Consider the following 16,918-nt stretch of genomic DNA (forward strand, 5'->3'; position numbering starts at 1 on the left):
GGGAGTAAAAGGAGGGGGAGACACAGATATAGGCATGTCATGCCCTTCTAAAACCAAAAAAGTGCGAAGCCGACACGGCCAATCCGTTCCTGCCCGTGCGACCTCCGTGTTGCCGGGTTTGTGCCAGAGCTGCGGTGGACCCTGACGGCCAGCCCCCCTCTCCCAATACTGGTGCCCAATTTAATTTAAATTGTCTCTCTAATTTGAATGAGTACACTTTAAATCCTTTTACAAGGATCTATTGGAGGGCAAGTCTCATGCCAGCAGCCGCGTAATTCCAGCTCCAGTAGCGTCCACTAAAGCTGCTGCAGTTAAAAAGCTTTTATAAGGATCGAGCTTGGTGGTCCACCGCAAGGCGTCCTACCGCCAGTCCCAGCCCCTGTGCCTTGGGGTGCCTCCCCGATGCTCTTCACTGAGTGTCCCGGGGGCCCGAAGCATTTCTTTTGAAAAAATTAAGTGTCCAAACTACAGGTGGTGTAACTTGCTTAACAGCTGGGAAAATCTGCTGACTAACAGACACTGCTACTAGGCACAAAGTATTTCCTGGGCTAGATGCAGTTAAAAATTTGTAATTAGATACTCTCGTTGGATGCTGAGAAAGCATTCCATAGAGTCTCCTGGCACGCCATATAATATTCTCTTAAAAAGCTTGGGGTAGGGGTCTAGGGGACCCTTTTATAGCCAAAATCACGGCCCTGTATCGCAATACGTCACCTAGGCTGAAGATAAATGGAACATTTTCATCACCTTTCATAATCACCAATGGGACAAGGCAGGGATGTCCTCTGTCCCCTCTCTTATACATCCTAGTGATGAAGCACCTGCTCTCATCAATTCGCCATAACCCGAATATTAGGTGGATTGAGGTGGGAGGCACCGAGTACAAGTGCTCTGCATTTGCTGATGATGTCCTAGTATATATCACTCAATCACATATATCCATCCCTGCTGTTATGGCTGAAATAGATCACTTTGTTACATGATCAAATTTTAAAATCAATGCAGTGAAGTCTGAGGCCCTCGATGTCTCCCTCCCCAAATCCATACAGGATTCCATCCAGTCCAACTTTCCCATTGCCTGGCCCTCACAGGGTATCAAATACTTAGGAATTCGCATTCATAGAGACCTCTCCAGTCTATGTTATCTTAATTTTGGGCCCTTTATTGAACAACTCCATACAGACCACGGTTGGCAAGTTAGAACTGTAAGATTCACTACGTGAACCACTGGTGTTTTGTGGAAAAGCACATGTACACTGTGTTCCAAATTATTATGCAAAAAAGTGTTTAGGAGTGATAAGGTAAGAATTTTTTTGTTTGTCAGTTAAACTCATTGATGGTGATGTGTGTCAGGGCTCTTTATATCACTGTAAGCAATTGCAGACACCTGTGCTAATTAGTTTGGCAGGTGTGTCCAATGAAAGGCAAGACTATTTAAGAAGGCTGTCCCACATTATTAAGCAGCCTACATTTTCTGCCAAAATGGGAAAGAAAAAGGATGTGTCGACAGCTGAGAAGCAACAAACTGTGGAGTGTTTAGGTCAAGGCATAACTACAATCAACATTGCCAAGACACTTCATCCTGATCATCGCACAATCAAGAAGTATGTAGCTGATTCACAGTACACACGTGTGCGTGCTGATAAGGGAAAATTAAGGACTCTTTCCTACAGGCAATTACGTCAGGTTAAAAGAATACCGGCAAAAAAGCCTTGTCATAGCAGCAGACAAGTTTTTGAAGCTGCTGGTGCCTCCAAAGTCCCCCGAACAACAAGATGCAGGGTCCTTCAGAGGTTTGCAGCTGTGCATAAGCCATCCTGTCGACCTCCTCTATCCACTGTACACAAGCAGAAACGGCTCCAGTGGGCCAAACAATACATGAAGACTGACTTCAAAACTGTTTTGTTCACCGATGAGTGCCGTGCAACGCTCGATGGTCCAGATGGATGGAGTGGAGGATGGCTGGTTGATGGACACCCCATGCAAACACAGCTACGGCGCCAACAAGGAGGAGGTGGAGTAATGTTTTGGGCTGGAATCATGGGGAGAGAGATTGTCGGCCCCTTTAGGATCCCTGAAGGGGTAAAGATGAACTCCATAATGTATGTGGAGTTTCTCAAATAGCACTTCCTGCCATGGTTCAAGAAGAAGAACTGTGTATTCCGCAGCAAGATCATTTTCATGCATGATAATGCAAAGTCTCATGCTGCATATAACACATCTGCATCTCTGGCTGATATGGGCATAAAAGGGGACAAACTTATGGTGTGACTCCCATGCTCCCCTGACCTCAACCCCATTGAGAACCTCTGGAGCATCATCAAAAGGAGTGTCTATGATGGCGGGAGGCAGTTCACATCTAAAAAACAGCTCTGGGAGGGTATTCTGTCCTCATGCAAAACAATTGAAGCAGAAACCATCCAAAACCTGACAAATTCAATGGACGAGAGTGTTCAGAAGCTCCTTTCGAACAAGGGGTGCTATGTGCAAATGTAACATCACCTAGAATAAAGTTTTGAGTTGAAAACTGTTTGATTTCAGTTTCTAATAACCTGCTAATGCTTATAATTTCAAAAATGACCATTTTTTTGCTCTTTATTAAAATGAAAAGGTTGATCGAAGAGTGTGGGGGATCTAAGAGTGTGGCAACCCAGTAGTCAGGATTATTTTGAATTCTGACAATCTGAGGGTCATGTTGCAGGTAGTGCAGCAAGAAGGTACTCATGTGTCTTGCGCATCTAGGAGCCTCAAAATTATTTTCCGGGCTAGATGCAGCTAAAAATTATTATTAATTTGAAATCTGGTGGAGTTTAGTATAGATGGCCTAATAGAATCAGTACTGCAAACTGCTACAAGGCCCAAATTATTTTCCAGCCAAGATACAGATAAACATGATTAGTAATTTTAAATATGGTGGAGTTTAGTATAGATGGCCTAATAGAATCAGTACTGCACACTGCTACAAGGCCCAAATTATTTTCCAGCCAAGATACAGATAAACATGATTAGTAATTTGAAAGCTTAAAACGGTTGGTGAGGTGATTTTAACAAATCATCAAGCTTTTACTCTCCCCAGGATGACACAGGGGTAGAAAAGTTGTTTCGGATCCATGATTTGTTCATCTTTATGAACGTGAGTCTGTCTACATTATCAGTGGAGAGCCGCGTGCGCTTATCTGTCAGCACACCACCAGCAGCGCTGAACACACGTTCAGACAGAACGCTGGCTGCGGGGCATGACAAGATCTCCAAGGCGTAAGTGGTGAGCTCCGGCCATTTATCCATATTGAAAGCCCAAAAAGAGCAAAGGTCCAGTGACACAGTCATGGCTTCAATGTTTACTTGGAGATACTCCTGTACCATCGTCTCTAGGCGTTGACTATGTGTCAGACTTCTTGTCTCCTGTGGCCTTGCAAAGGATGGGCTAAAAAAGTGAAATGATTCCGCAAAATTGATGTTACCAGCAGATACTGTGTTTCTGTTACGTTTTGAGTGCTGAACACTCGACGGTCCCACGGTTGGCAAGTTGGAACTGTGAGATTCACTACGTGCACCACTAGTGTTTTGTGGAAAAGCACATGTAAGATTCTGCAACAGTCTCTGCTGATACTCCTGCATGCGTGCATCTCTTTCTATGGCAGGAATAATTTCTGCAAATTTACTTTTGTACCGGGGATCTAACAGTGTGGCAACCCAGTAGTCAGGATTATTTCTAATTCTCACAATTCGAGCGTCATGTTGCAGGTAGTGAAGCAAGAAGGCACTCATGTGTCTTGCGCATCCAGGAGCACCAAGTCCCTGTTGTGTTGGTGGTGAGGTAACAATAATGCTTCCTTCCTCTGCCCTCTCCCCCCAACCTCGCACAACAGAAATGTGATCAAGGTCTCCCTCATCTGATGAGTCTTCCATCAGTTCGTCCTCCACTTCTTCCTGGGCTCCTGCACCTTCCTCACTAGTTTGGCTGCTACCATGCGCCCTGGTAAATACATCTCCCCCACCCTCACATGCCTGCCGCCTTGGTGCTGCCGACCGTCTGGACCTTGCAGATGTTAGCCCTTCCGCATACAACTCCTCCTGCTCTACTTCCTCCACCTCCTCTTGTGCCACCACCTGACTCCGAATTCTGTTTAACATGTGCTCCAGCATGTAAATCACTGGAATAGTCATGCTGATAATGGCATCATCAGCACTAAACATCTTTGTCGCCATTTCAAAACTGTGCAGAAGGGTGCATAGGTCCCTGATCTGAGACCACTCTTCCAGCGTGATTTGCCCCACCTCTGGTTCTCGTTGGCCCAGGCTATACGTCAGAACGTATTGCACCAGGGCTTGTCGGTGCTGCCACAGTCGCTGCAACATGTGCATAGTTGAATTCCACCGGGTAGGCACATCGCATTTCAGCCGGTGAAGTGGCAGGCCCAACGACTTTTGTAGAGATGTAAGTCGCTGAGCTGCGGGTTGCGAACGGCGGAAGTGAGCACACAGCGACCGTGTCCTCTGCAGAAGGCCATCTAGTCCGGGATAGTGGGCTAAAAATTGCTGGACAACCAGGTTCAACACGTGAGCCATACAAGGCACGTGTGTGACATTGCCCCGGCGAAGGGCCGCACCCAGGTTTGCAGCATTGTCGCACACGGCCTTCCCTGGTTTCAGGTCCAGTGGAGACAACCATTCATGAAACTGGTTTTCCAGAGCTGACCACAACTCCTCAGCTGTGTGACTCACATTTCCCAGACATTTCAAAGTAAAAACCGCCTGATGACGTTGAGCCCTGCTGCCAGCATAGTAAGGAGGTGTGCAGGATCCCTTCTGCGCAGTTAGAAAGCTTGTGGCATGACCAGACTGGCTTTGGGTGCAGGTGGAGGACCGAGAGGAGGTTGAGGAGGCAGAAGCAGTGGAGGAACTTCGAGATAAAGAGGATTGACGCACAACTCGTGGGGACGGCAAGACTTGGACAGCAGCCCCTTGTCCTGCTGTCACCATAGTTACCCAGTGCCCAGTCAGCGACATGTAACGCCCCTGTCCATGCCTACTCGTCCAAGTGTCTGTGGTGAAATGCACCCTGTCACACACAGAGTTTCTCAAAGAAGCGGTGATGTTATGTGCGACATGCTGGTGGAGCGCAGGCACAACTTTCTTTGAGAAGTAGTGCTGACTGGGCATCTGGTACTGGGGCACTGCGACGGACATAAGGTCTCGAAAATCCTCTCTGTCCACCAGGCGGAAAGGCAGCATTTCTGTAGCCAAGAGCTTGCAGATGGTGAAATTCAACCTCTTAGCTTTCTCATGGCTAGGAGGAAATGGTCTTTTACTGGTCCACATCTGAGGGACCGAGGGCTGGCTGTTGTGCTTAGACGGGGTTGAGAAGGGTGTCCCCGGCAAACTGCCAGTCTGTGAGGAAGATGCAGGCGGACATGTTAGGTTGCCTTGATCCAAAGGTGGTGCTATCGATGTCGGACAGCGCTGAACACCAGCTGGTGTTTCCACCTCCAAAGAAAATGATGACCTGCCAATCACGCTTGCTGTTGCGGGTAAATAGGTGGCAGGTCTGCGTCCCAAAACAGGTGTGACTGCTGTCCCCCCAGTCACAGAGGATGAAGAGGCCGCGGATGCACAAGATGTGGCAGACGGTGGTTGGCCCGGCAAGGCTGCATTGTAGCACAGTGAGCTTCCCACTGCAACTTATGCTTCATATCCATGTGCCGGTTCATGCATGAAGTACTCAAACTATGTATTTTTTGGCCTCTACTTAGCTTTTGCTGACAAATGTTACAGATAACACGAGTTGGGTCATCCTTATCGATCTGAAAAAATGCCCAGGCTATGCAAGGCTTAGCACCCATGCGACCTGAAGAGCCACCACGACTTGTGGTCAGAGGCAGCGTTGTGTTTGAGGATGCAGTTGTTGACGTGCTTCCAGTACTACGTCTCTGTCCAGGAAGGCGCAACCTGACCTCGTCGTCACTAGCATCCTCCTCCACCTCCTCTGCTGACCTCATCGACTGGCTGACTGTGGGTTGACAGTAAGTGGGATCTCCAACCTTGTCATCATCACCCTGTGTGCTATCACACCCATCGTCCTCAGAGCGAACCTCTTCCTGCCCTGACAAAAAACTCAAGTTGTCGCTCCAATCAGGTATTTGAGTCTCATCATCGTCTTCCTCATTGTCTCCACCAACAGGAGTTACAGTTTGGGAACAAGGGTCTACATTATGGTCAGAACCTTCTGCGTCTGGTCCTGGATCCGACTTATAAAGGTTCTGGGCATCAGTGCAGATCATTTCCTCGTCTGGATTCACAGATGCTCTGGAGCCGACCTCTGATTCCCAGGCTATAGTATGAGTAAACAGCTCTGCAGATTCAACCATCTGTTCTAACCCATACTCAGTCGGGCAGCTGGAGACTTGGGAGCTGTGAGGAAGTAAGTGTGATTGGGGTGACACCTCTGAGGACTGGAGTATTTGTGATGTTGAAGTTGAGGTGGAGGAGAGCCCACTTAAAGGAGCACTTGATATCCGTTGAAGCACCTGCTGTTTTTGTGCCTCATCTGGAATTTGTAGCGATTCCCTTCCCAACACGCCTATTCACCTTTCCACCAGCAGCAGGCCTTTTTCCACTCATTTTGGTGGTTAACTAATTGACAACTCTGGAGTTGTTTGCACAAAAAACAATGGATGGGAACCGAGCAGAGCTGAGTGGCCAAACTGTGGTATTAGCCCAAAAGTATTGGCTGGGTTAGATGCAGATAAAAATTATATTGAATTTGCAACCTGGTGGAGGTTAGTATAGATGGACTAATAGAACAAGTCCCACACACTGCTACAAGCCGAAATATTTTTCAGAGCTAGATGCAGAAAAAAATTATATTGAATTTGCAACCTGGTGGTGGTTAGTATAGATGGACTAATAGAACAAGTCCCACACACTGCTACAAGCCGAAATATTTTTTCAGAGCTAGATGCAGGTAAAAATTATATTGAATTTGCAACCTGGTGGAGGTTAGTATAGATGGACTAATAGAACAAGTCCCACACACTGCTACAAGCCGAAATATTTTTTCAGAGCTAGATGCAGATAAAAATTATATTGAATTTGCAACCTGGTGTAGGTTAGTATAGATGGACTAATAGAACAAGTTCCACACACTGCTACAAGCCGAAATATTTTTTTCAGAGCTTGATGCAGAAAAAAATTATATTGAATTTGCAACCTGGTGGAGGTTAGTATAGATGGACTAATAGAACAAGCCCCACACACTGCTACATGCCGAAATATTTTTTCAGAGCTAGATGCAGAAAAAAATTATATTGAATTTGCAACCTGGTGGAGGTTAGTATAGATGGACTAATAGAACAAGTCCCACACACTGCTACAAGCCGAAATATTTTTTCTGAGCTAGATGCAGAAAAAAATTATATTGAATTTGCAACCTGGTGGAGGTTAGTATAGATGGACTAATAGAACAAGTCCCACACACTGCTACAAGCCGAAATATTTTTTCAGAGCTAGATGCAGAAAAAAATTATATTGAATTTGCAACCTGGTGGAGGTTAGTATAGATGGACTAATAGAATGATGCTATGCCCAAAAGGTTTTACTTCACTAGGTGCAGTAAAAAAAATTGTATTCTATACACAGGTGGTGTAGCTTGCAACACAGATAGGCTACTCCACTGACTAACACACACTGCAAGAGGCCAAAAAGGATTTGCTTTGCTAGATTTAGCCAAATGCTGTGAAAAAAACTTGCACAGCACTGGCACAGACCTGCCTGGCAAAAAGTGATAGGAACTGATGTAACCTAGTCCTCAAAAGGACTGCAATTACAATTAGTCTTTACTCCCAACCTATCTATTTAAGAGCACAGACCTGCCTGATAAAAGTGATAGGAACTGATGTAATCTAGCCCTCAAAAGGACTGCAATTACAATTAGTCTTTACTCCCAACCTATCTATTTAAGAGCACAGACCAGCCTGATAAAAGTCGTAGGAAATGATGTAACCTAGTCCTCAAAAGGACTGCAATCACAACTATTCCCTACTCCCAAGCTATCTGTAGATTTGTGCGAAAATTGGCTTGATATTAACAAAGTATAGCGCACACAGCAACAGCGGTGCCGTCTAACACGCAGCTGCAGCAGTGAGAAAATGGTGGCAAAGGGGAAAATGGCTGGGTCTTATAGGGCAAGATCATGTGACATACACAGCCAATGACACATGCCCTTGCTTGTGTGAAAAAAAGCAGTTCGCTCCGTGTGTGCGCTGCTGATAGGCTGACAGATTGCACCTCCCCACTGTAAATGCGGGAAAGAGAAAAAAAAATGGAGATCTTCATTATTTCTGCAGAGATCCATCCCCTGCCCCTCCCCCCGCCCCGCTGAACACTCAAACTGCGTATTAACATTAATTTTCAGCATTACTGAGAAAAACTCCAGTTATGATTTTGGAGCACGAACAGTTATCGAATATAATCTCGAACAGCCGAATTTTTTTCAAATTGTTCGTGTTCGCCAAACGGCTCGAACACCGCCCAAAACAGCTCGAATTTGAGATTGGCGAACAGTTCGAGTCGAACACCGCTCATCTCTACTCAGAAGCAGGACAATTGCGCTGTATATCAAGACCAGAGACATTACGTGCTGCCACGCCCTGAGAGACTGCGACCTGAGGCAAGGTACTCATCTCACCTCATGGTAGATGCAGCTTTTTGCATTGTCACATATAGTTGTTTTGCCAGTGGGGTCCTTCTTCTAATTATACTCATTCTAGTGTATGGGCTTTTTGCCTTTTTAATCACTGGCTGTCTCTTGGTGAGCTTGTGGGGTCAAGGTTCTGAGCAGTGGAGTACATTGACAGCAAAGGGTCCATGTACAGGATATGTGTGGACCCTCTGTAACATACCTGGCGGCATCCTTGCATGGTGGTCCATCTCCCACTGTGCAAGAGGGCGCACTTGATCTCCTGTCCAGAATGTCTCTCTGGCTTCCCTCCATGCTGTCTGTTTGTGTCTGTTTCTGCTGCTTAAGGGCGGCGCCCGATCACTTCCTGCCTTTTGTACCTGCTGTGGGTCACACCCCTTGTGCGTCCTCAGCCTATTGCTGTCTGTCACTTGGTATATAGCTCAGCAGCTCCCTTCTATCCCTGCCTGAGCATAGTGTTTCCTTCAGTGTGTGCTTGCACTCTGAAGGTGCCAGGTCCCGTCTCTTCCCTCCTGCCTTCTAGGGGCCGATTACCTAGACCCGTTCCTGTATCTTGTCTGACCTGTCTGAACTCGCTCCTTGCCTGTTCCTCTTGCCTTCTAGTGGCCGATTTCCTAGACCCGCTCCTGTGTCTGGTCTGTCCTGTCTGAACACGCTCCTTGCCTGTTCGTTCCGCCTTCTAGTGGCCGATTTCCTAGACCCGCTCCTGCGTCTGGTCTGTCCTGTCTGAACACGCTCCTTGCCTGTTCGTTCCGCCTCTCTGGGGGCCGTATTCCCAGACCCGCTCCTGTATCCCTCTGCAGTGTCGGTCTCCTCCGTACACTCAGTTCCAGTCTGAACTCTCTCCTGTCCTTTACCTGTTTTGCCTCTATGTCCGTTCCCTTCCTTTTTCTGCAGAGTCTGAACTCGTACCTAACTCCTGCTTGTTGTCTCTGCAAGTACTGTGTGAGTATCTGGCTCTGTCTTTCCCTTCCTGTCTGTTCCGTGTGAACAGAGCCCTGTCCTCCCTGCTCAGCCTTGTCTGCACTCTAGCTGTGCTTGCCTGTAACCCTCTGCCTGTATTGTTCCTGAGTCCCGGTGTGTACTGGGTCCTATCCCGCCTGTGTTCCTACCTGCTAGTGCCTCCCTGTCTGCACTCTAGCTGTGCTTGCCTTTACCCCCCTGCCTGCATACCTGCCTGCATACCAGTCGTGCCTGCCTATACCCACCAGTCTGTGTGCCAGCCTACCAGCCTGTTCCTGTATTCCCCTGTGTGGGTCAACAGCCGTGTCCGGGGTCTGTCCTGGAGTAGCACCTGGTCCCTCTGCTCGGTTCCTCCTTGGTGCACTGGCGTCGTATGCCGTCGTGCGACCCTGGTCGGATCGGGTGAATACTTAGTCACGCCCCTCCAGGCATTCACTCTCCGGCACGGTCCAGTGGAATCACTACCAATCACACGCACACGCCGCTTAGCCCGGGCGTGTGCATAACAGCATGCTCAGGCCATGGTTCCCGTTGAGCCCCACGGCCTTCGCTCTTTGAGAAGTTTTTCCAGCGAATACATGCATTAAAATAAAATAAATAAATTTTTTTTTCCCCCTTTAGCTGAGTTCCAGGCGAGTTACGCACCCGTCCAGATGGATCTATCAGCCCTCGTTCCTGCGGATCCGCCACGTTACTATGGGGATCCAAGACAGTGTCGTGCATTTGTGGAGCAATGCATGCTACACTTTAAGGCCTACCCTCTCTATTTTCCTTCCGATTGGGCTAAAGTGGCCTTTATGATTGACTACCTAGCGGGTGATGCCTTGAAATGGGTCACCCCCCTATGGGAAGCATGGGATCCTGTCATCCTTGACCTGCAGGCCTTCCTGGTGGCCTTTCGTATGGTCATCGAGGACCCTAACTCTGAAGCCCCTGCTGAAGCTTCACTTCCCAATATCCCGGAGCAGTCCCGACGGGTAATGTGTGTGGGTAGCGCAATAGTCCTCCAGCCCAATGAGACTACTGCCCACCCAGAATCCTCACAGGGTGACTACGCTTTCCGGAATACTTCTCTCAACCTCAAGAGGCAGTCCAGACGTGCTAGACTTAGAGGCAAGCCGTCACGCCAGGGTCTGTCCTCCCTGAGACCTCCTGACCCCAACCTTGAAGTCCCTACTGAAGCTTCATCTCCCTGTATCCCGGAGAAACCCCAATGGGTAATGTGCGTGGGTAGTGCACCAGTTCTCCTGGCCGAAGAGACTTCTGCCCATCCAGACTCCACACAGGAGAACTTCCTGCACCCGGCATCAGATGCTTCTTTCTCTTTAACCGGTGTGCATGTCCAAGGATGCTCCAAAGTGGTAGTTACCTCCGAGTCTCTACACCCCTCCGACCAGGCGGAGGATCCCCTGTTGCCTCCTGAACCCTCCGGGATACCACTCGATGACAAATGGAGAGAGACTTCTCTACACCCGGTACTCAATACTTTGTCCGCTTCGTCCTGTGAGCCTGACAATGGGTACCCCAAAGTGGTAGTTACCTCCGAGTCTCTACACCCCTCCGACCAGGCGGAGGACCTCCAGTTGTCTCCTGAACCCTTCGGGGTGCTACCTGGTAGCGAAAGGACAGAGACTCTCCTATACTCTGTACCTGATACCTCGCTCGCTTCGTCCAGTGAGTCCAACTTAGTATACTCCGAAGCAGAGGTTACTCCTGAGTCTCTACACCCCTCCGACCAGGCGGAGGACCTCCAGTTGTGTTCAGAATCCTTCGGGGTGCCACCTGGTGGTGAATGGACAGAGACTTTCCTATATCCTGGATCTGATACCTCGCTTGCTTCGTCCAGTGAGTCCAACCTAGTGTACTCTGAAGCAGAGGTTACCCGTGAGTCTCTACACCACTCTGACCAGGCGGAGGACCGCCAGCTGTCTCCAGAACCCTTCGGGGTGCCACCTGGTGGTGAATGGACAGAGACTTTCCTATACTCGGTACCCGATACCTCGCCTGCTTCCTCCAGTGAGTCCGACCTAGTGTACTCTGAAGCAGAGGTTACCCGTGAGTCTCTACACCCCTCTGACCAGGCGGAGGTCCGCCAGCTGTCTCCAGAACCCTTCGGGGTGCCACCTGGTGGTGAATGGACAGAGACTTTCCTATACTCGGTACCCGATACCTCGCCTGCTTCCTCCAGTGAGTCCGACCTAGTGTACTCTGAAGCAGTTGTTTTCTCTGAGCCTCTGCACTCTTCTGACCCGGCGGAGGACCTCCAGTTGTTTCCTGAATCCTCCGGGATATCACCAGATAACAAAGAGACAGTGACTTTTCCTCATTATGTACCTGATAACCCGTCTATTTCTTCCTGTGAGCTTGACAAGATGTACCTCGAAGCAGAGATTACCCTTAAGTCTCTGTCCCCCTCCAACCCAGTGAACGACTGGCCCTCGAATTCCCTGCGGAAGATTCTGGCAGGCCTGAAGAAGAGGGGGCGTAAGGGGGGAGGTACTGTAACATACCTGGCGGCGTCCTTGCATGGTGGTCCATCTCCCACTGTGCAAGAGGGCGCACTTGATCTCCTGTCCAGAATGTCTCTCTGGCTTCCCTCCATGCTGTCTGTTTGTGTCTGTTTCTGCTGCTTAAGGGCGGCGCCCGATCACTTCCTGCCTTTTGTACCTGCTATGGGTCACACCCCTTGTGCGTCCTCAGCCTATTGCTGTCTGTCACTTGGTATATAGCTCAGCAGCTCCCTTCTATCCCTGCCTGAGCATAGTGTTTCCTTCAGTGTGTGCTTGCACTCTGAAGGTGCCAGGTCCCGTCTCTTCCCTCCTGCCTTCTAGGGGCCGATTACCTAGACCCGTTCCTGTATCTTGTCTGACCTGTCTGAACTCGCTCCTTGCCTGTTCCTCTTGCCTTCTAGTGGCCGATTTCCTAGACCCGCTCCTGTGTCTGGTCTGTCCTGTCTGAACACGCTCCTTGCCTGTTCGTTCCGCCTTCTAGTGGCCGATTTCCTAGACCCGCTCCTGCGTCTGGTCTGTCCTGTCTGAACACGCTCCTTGCCTGTTCGTTCCGCCTCTCTGGGGGCCGTATTCCCAGACCCGCTCCTGTATCCCTCTGCAGTGTCGGTCTCCTCCGTACACTCAGTTCCAGTCTGAACTCTCTCCTGTCCTTTACCTGTTTTGCCTCTATGTCCGTTCCCTTCCTTTTTCTGCAGAGTCTGAACTCGTACCTAACTCCTGCTTGTTGTCTCTGCAAGTACTGTGTGAGTATCTGGCTCTGTCTTTCCCTTCCTGTCTGTTCCGTGTGAACAGAGCCCTGTCCTCCCTGCTCAGCCTTGTCTGCACTCTAGCTGTGCTTGCCTGTAACCCTCTGCCTGTATTGTTCCTGAGTCCCGGTGTGTACTGGGTCCTATCCCGCCTGTGTTCCTACCTGCTAGTGCCTCCCTGTCTGCACTCTAGCTGTGCTTGCCTTTACCCCCCTGCCTGCATACCTGCCTGCATACCAGTCGTGCCTGCCTATACCCACCAGTCTGTGTGCCAGCCTACCAGCCTGTTCCTGTATTCCCCTGTGTGGGTCAACAGCCGTGTCCGGGGTCTGTCCTGGAGTAGCACCTGGTCCCTCTGCTCGGTTCCTCCTTGGTGCACTGGCGTCGTATGCCGTCGTGCGACCCTGGTCGGATCGGGTGAATACTTAGTCACGCCCCTCCAGGCATTCACTCTCCGGCACGGTCCAGTGGAATCACTACCAATCACACGCACACGCCGCTTAGCCCGGGCGTGTGCATAACACCCTCAATCCATTGTGCCCTGTCTATATACAGTATAGACCAAAAGTTTGGACACACCTTCTCATTTAAAGATTTTTCTGTATTTTCATGACTATGAAAATTGTACATTCACACTGAAGGCATCAAAACTATGAATTAACACACGTGGAATTATATACTTAACAAAAAAGTATGAAACAACTGAAAATATGTCTTATATTCTAGGTTCTTCAAAGTAGCCACCTTTTGCTTGGATGACTGCTTTGCACACTCTTGGCATTCTCTTGATGAGCTTCAAGAGGTAGTCACCGGAAATGGTTTTCACTTCTTAGGTGTGCCCTGTCAGGTTTAATAAGGGGAATTTCTTGCCTTATAAATGGGGTTGGGACCATCAGTTGTGTTGTGCAGAAGTCTGGTGGATACACAGCTGATAGTCCTTCTGAATAGACTGTTAGAATTTATATTATGGCAAGAAAAAAGCAGCTAAGTAAAGAAAAAACAGTGGCCATCATTACTTTAAGAAATGAAGGTCAGTTAGTCCGAAAAATTGGGAAAACTTTGAAAGTGTCCCCAAGTGCAGTTGCAAAAACCATCAAGCGCTACAAAGAAACTGGCTCACATGAGGACCGCCCCAGGAAAGGAAGACCAAGATTCACCTCTGCTTCTGAGGATAAGTTTATCCGAGTCACCAGCCTCAGAAATCGCAGGTGAACAGCAGCTCAGATTAGAGACCAGGTCAATGCCACACAGAGTTCTAGCAGCAGACACATCTCTACAACAACTGTTAAGAGGAGACGTTGTGCAGCAGGCCTTCATGATAAAATAGCTGCTAGGAAACCACTGCTAAGGACAGGCAACAAGCAGAAGAGACTTGTTTGGGCTAAATAACACAAGGAATGGACATTAGACCAGTGGAAATCTGTGCTTGGTCTCATGAGTCCCAATTTGAGATCTTTGGTTCCAACCACCGTGCCTTTGTGCGACGCAGAAAAGGTGAACGGATGGACTCTACATGCCTGGTTCCCACCGTGAAGCATGGAGGAGAAGGTGTGATGGTGTGGGGGTGCTTTGCTGGTGACACTGTTGGGGATTTATTCAAAATTGAAGGCATACTGAACCAGCATGGATACCACAGAATCTTGCAGCGGCATGCTATTCCATCCGGTTTGCGTTTAGTTGGACCATCATTTATTTTTCAACAGGACAGTGATCCCAAACACACCTCCAGGCTGTGTAAGGGCTATTTGACCAAGCAGGAGAGTGATGGGGTGCAACGCCAGATGACCTGGCCTCCACAGTCACCAGACCTGAACCCAATCAAGATGGTTTGGGGTGAGCTGGACCGCAGAGTGAAGGCAAAAGGGCCAACAAGTGCTAAGCATCTCTGGGAACTCCTTCAAGATTGTTGGAAGACCATTTCCGGTGGCTACCTCTTGAAGCTCATGAAGAGAATGGCAAGAGTGTGCAAAGCAGTCATCAAAGCAAAAGGTGGCTACTTTGAAGAACCAAGAATATAAGACATATTTTCAGTTGTTTCACACTTTTTTGTTAAGTATATAATTCCACATGTGTTAATTCATAGTTTTGATGCCTTCAGTGTGAATGTACAATTTTCATAGTCATGAAAATAGAGAAAAATCTTTAAATGAGAAGGTGTGTCCAAACATTTGGTCTGTACTGTACATGCACATTTAAATGCATTTGTAAAATATGCACATGCTAATGACATACACATGCAATTATATAGAAAATTAGAAAATAATTAAAAAACATACATGAAAACTAACATTTTGTAAAGGGCTCTTTTTTGCTAGATGGACACAGCTGTAAGATTTTGCCTGAGGTATCCCTCGGCATATACAATACTTTCCTAAAGTTATAGGCAGGTGTGGAATAAATGCTACAAAGTAAGAATACTTTAAAAAATGCAGGTGTTCGCTTGTTTTAATCAATTTAAAAATTGCAAACTGAATGAACAAAAGGTAAAATAAAATTAAACCAATAATGGGGTAAGCGCTCTTTACTTTCAAAACAAAATTAATTCTTCCAAGGAAAACACTTGTTACTTGCCCGCTGTATTTGAAAGACCTCAGCAGAGAGGCTGTTCCAAACATCTTGGAGAACTAACCACAGATCTCCTGTGGATGTCGCTTGCACAAATCATTCTGCTCTTCATGTAATCCCAGAAAGACTCGATGTTGTGATCGGGGCTCTGTGGGAAAGTATCATCACTTCCAGGACTCCTTGTCCTTCTTTACACTGAAGATAGTTCTTAATGGCATTGGCTGTATGTTTGGGGTCGTTGTCCTGCTGCAGAATAAACTTGGATCCAGATGCCTCATGATGGTTTTGCATGATCAATAAGTTTCTGCCAGCATTTCTCGCATTGAAGACACCATTAATCTTGATCAAATTCCCAATTCCATATGATGAAATGCTGCCCCAAATTTGCAAGGACCCTCCACCGCTCTTCACTATTATCTGCAAACGCTCATTATTGTACCGCTCTCCAGTCTTTAGGCAAACAATCCGTCTTATGTTACAGCCAAATATTTCACATTTTGACTCACCAGTCCAGAGAACATGCTGCCATTTTTCTGCACCCCAGTTCCCATGTTTTCATGCACAGTTAGCCTTGTTTCCGTATCCATGGTATGGTTTTTGGCCACAGTTCTTCCATAAATACCACTTCTGCCCAGACATTTCTGAAAAATAGATGGAGGTAGCGTTTCACTGGTTGCTGCCAGTTTTGATGGCACTGCTGGACATCTTCCGATTTTGAAGGGAACTAAGCAGGATGTGTCTTTCATCTGCTGCATTAAGTTTCTTTGGCCAATCACTGCATTACGGTCATTAACATTGTCCATTTCTGGTGTCCTCAATATTGAGAAATACAGGCAGATACTTATCCATCATGCCAAACCATCACGAAGGTGGCTGACCGTCTCCAAATTTATTTTGCAGCAAGACAATGACCACAAACAATAAAAACTATCTCCAGTGTAAAGATGATCAAGTAGCCCTGGAAGTGATGATATGACCCCACACAGAAGCCTGATCTCAATATCATTGAGTCTGTCTGGGATTACATGAAGACACAGAAGGATTTGCATAAGCCTCCATCTACAGAGGATCTGTGGTTACTTCTCCAAGATGTTTGGAACAATCTCCTTGCAGAGTTCCTTCAAAAACTGTGTGTGAGGGTATCGAGAAGAATTTATATTTTGGTGCTGTTTTGAAAACAAAGGGCGGTCACACTGAATATTGGTTTGATTTAGATTTCTCTTTTGTTCATTCACATTGCATTGTGGTAAAAATAAACTATTAACACTTCTATTTTTGAAAGCATTCTAACTACGCAGCATTTTTCCCCACCAGCCTAAAACGTTTGAATTGTCGGCTGGCGAGGACACAGCACCTGCGCAGCTACGTATGATTATATGTCTAGTTTGTTGCCGGCAGGGGCTGTATCACAAGGGGTAGCAAGTAGTCAATTAGTG

Source organism: Phyllobates terribilis, unplaced genomic scaffold (assembly GCF_046119375.1).
Source record: "Phyllobates terribilis strain yellow unplaced genomic scaffold, ASM4611937v1 Scaffold_13__5_contigs__length_258822181, whole genome shotgun sequence".
In the NCBI taxonomy this organism is placed as follows: Eukaryota; Metazoa; Chordata; class Amphibia; order Anura; family Dendrobatidae; genus Phyllobates; species Phyllobates terribilis.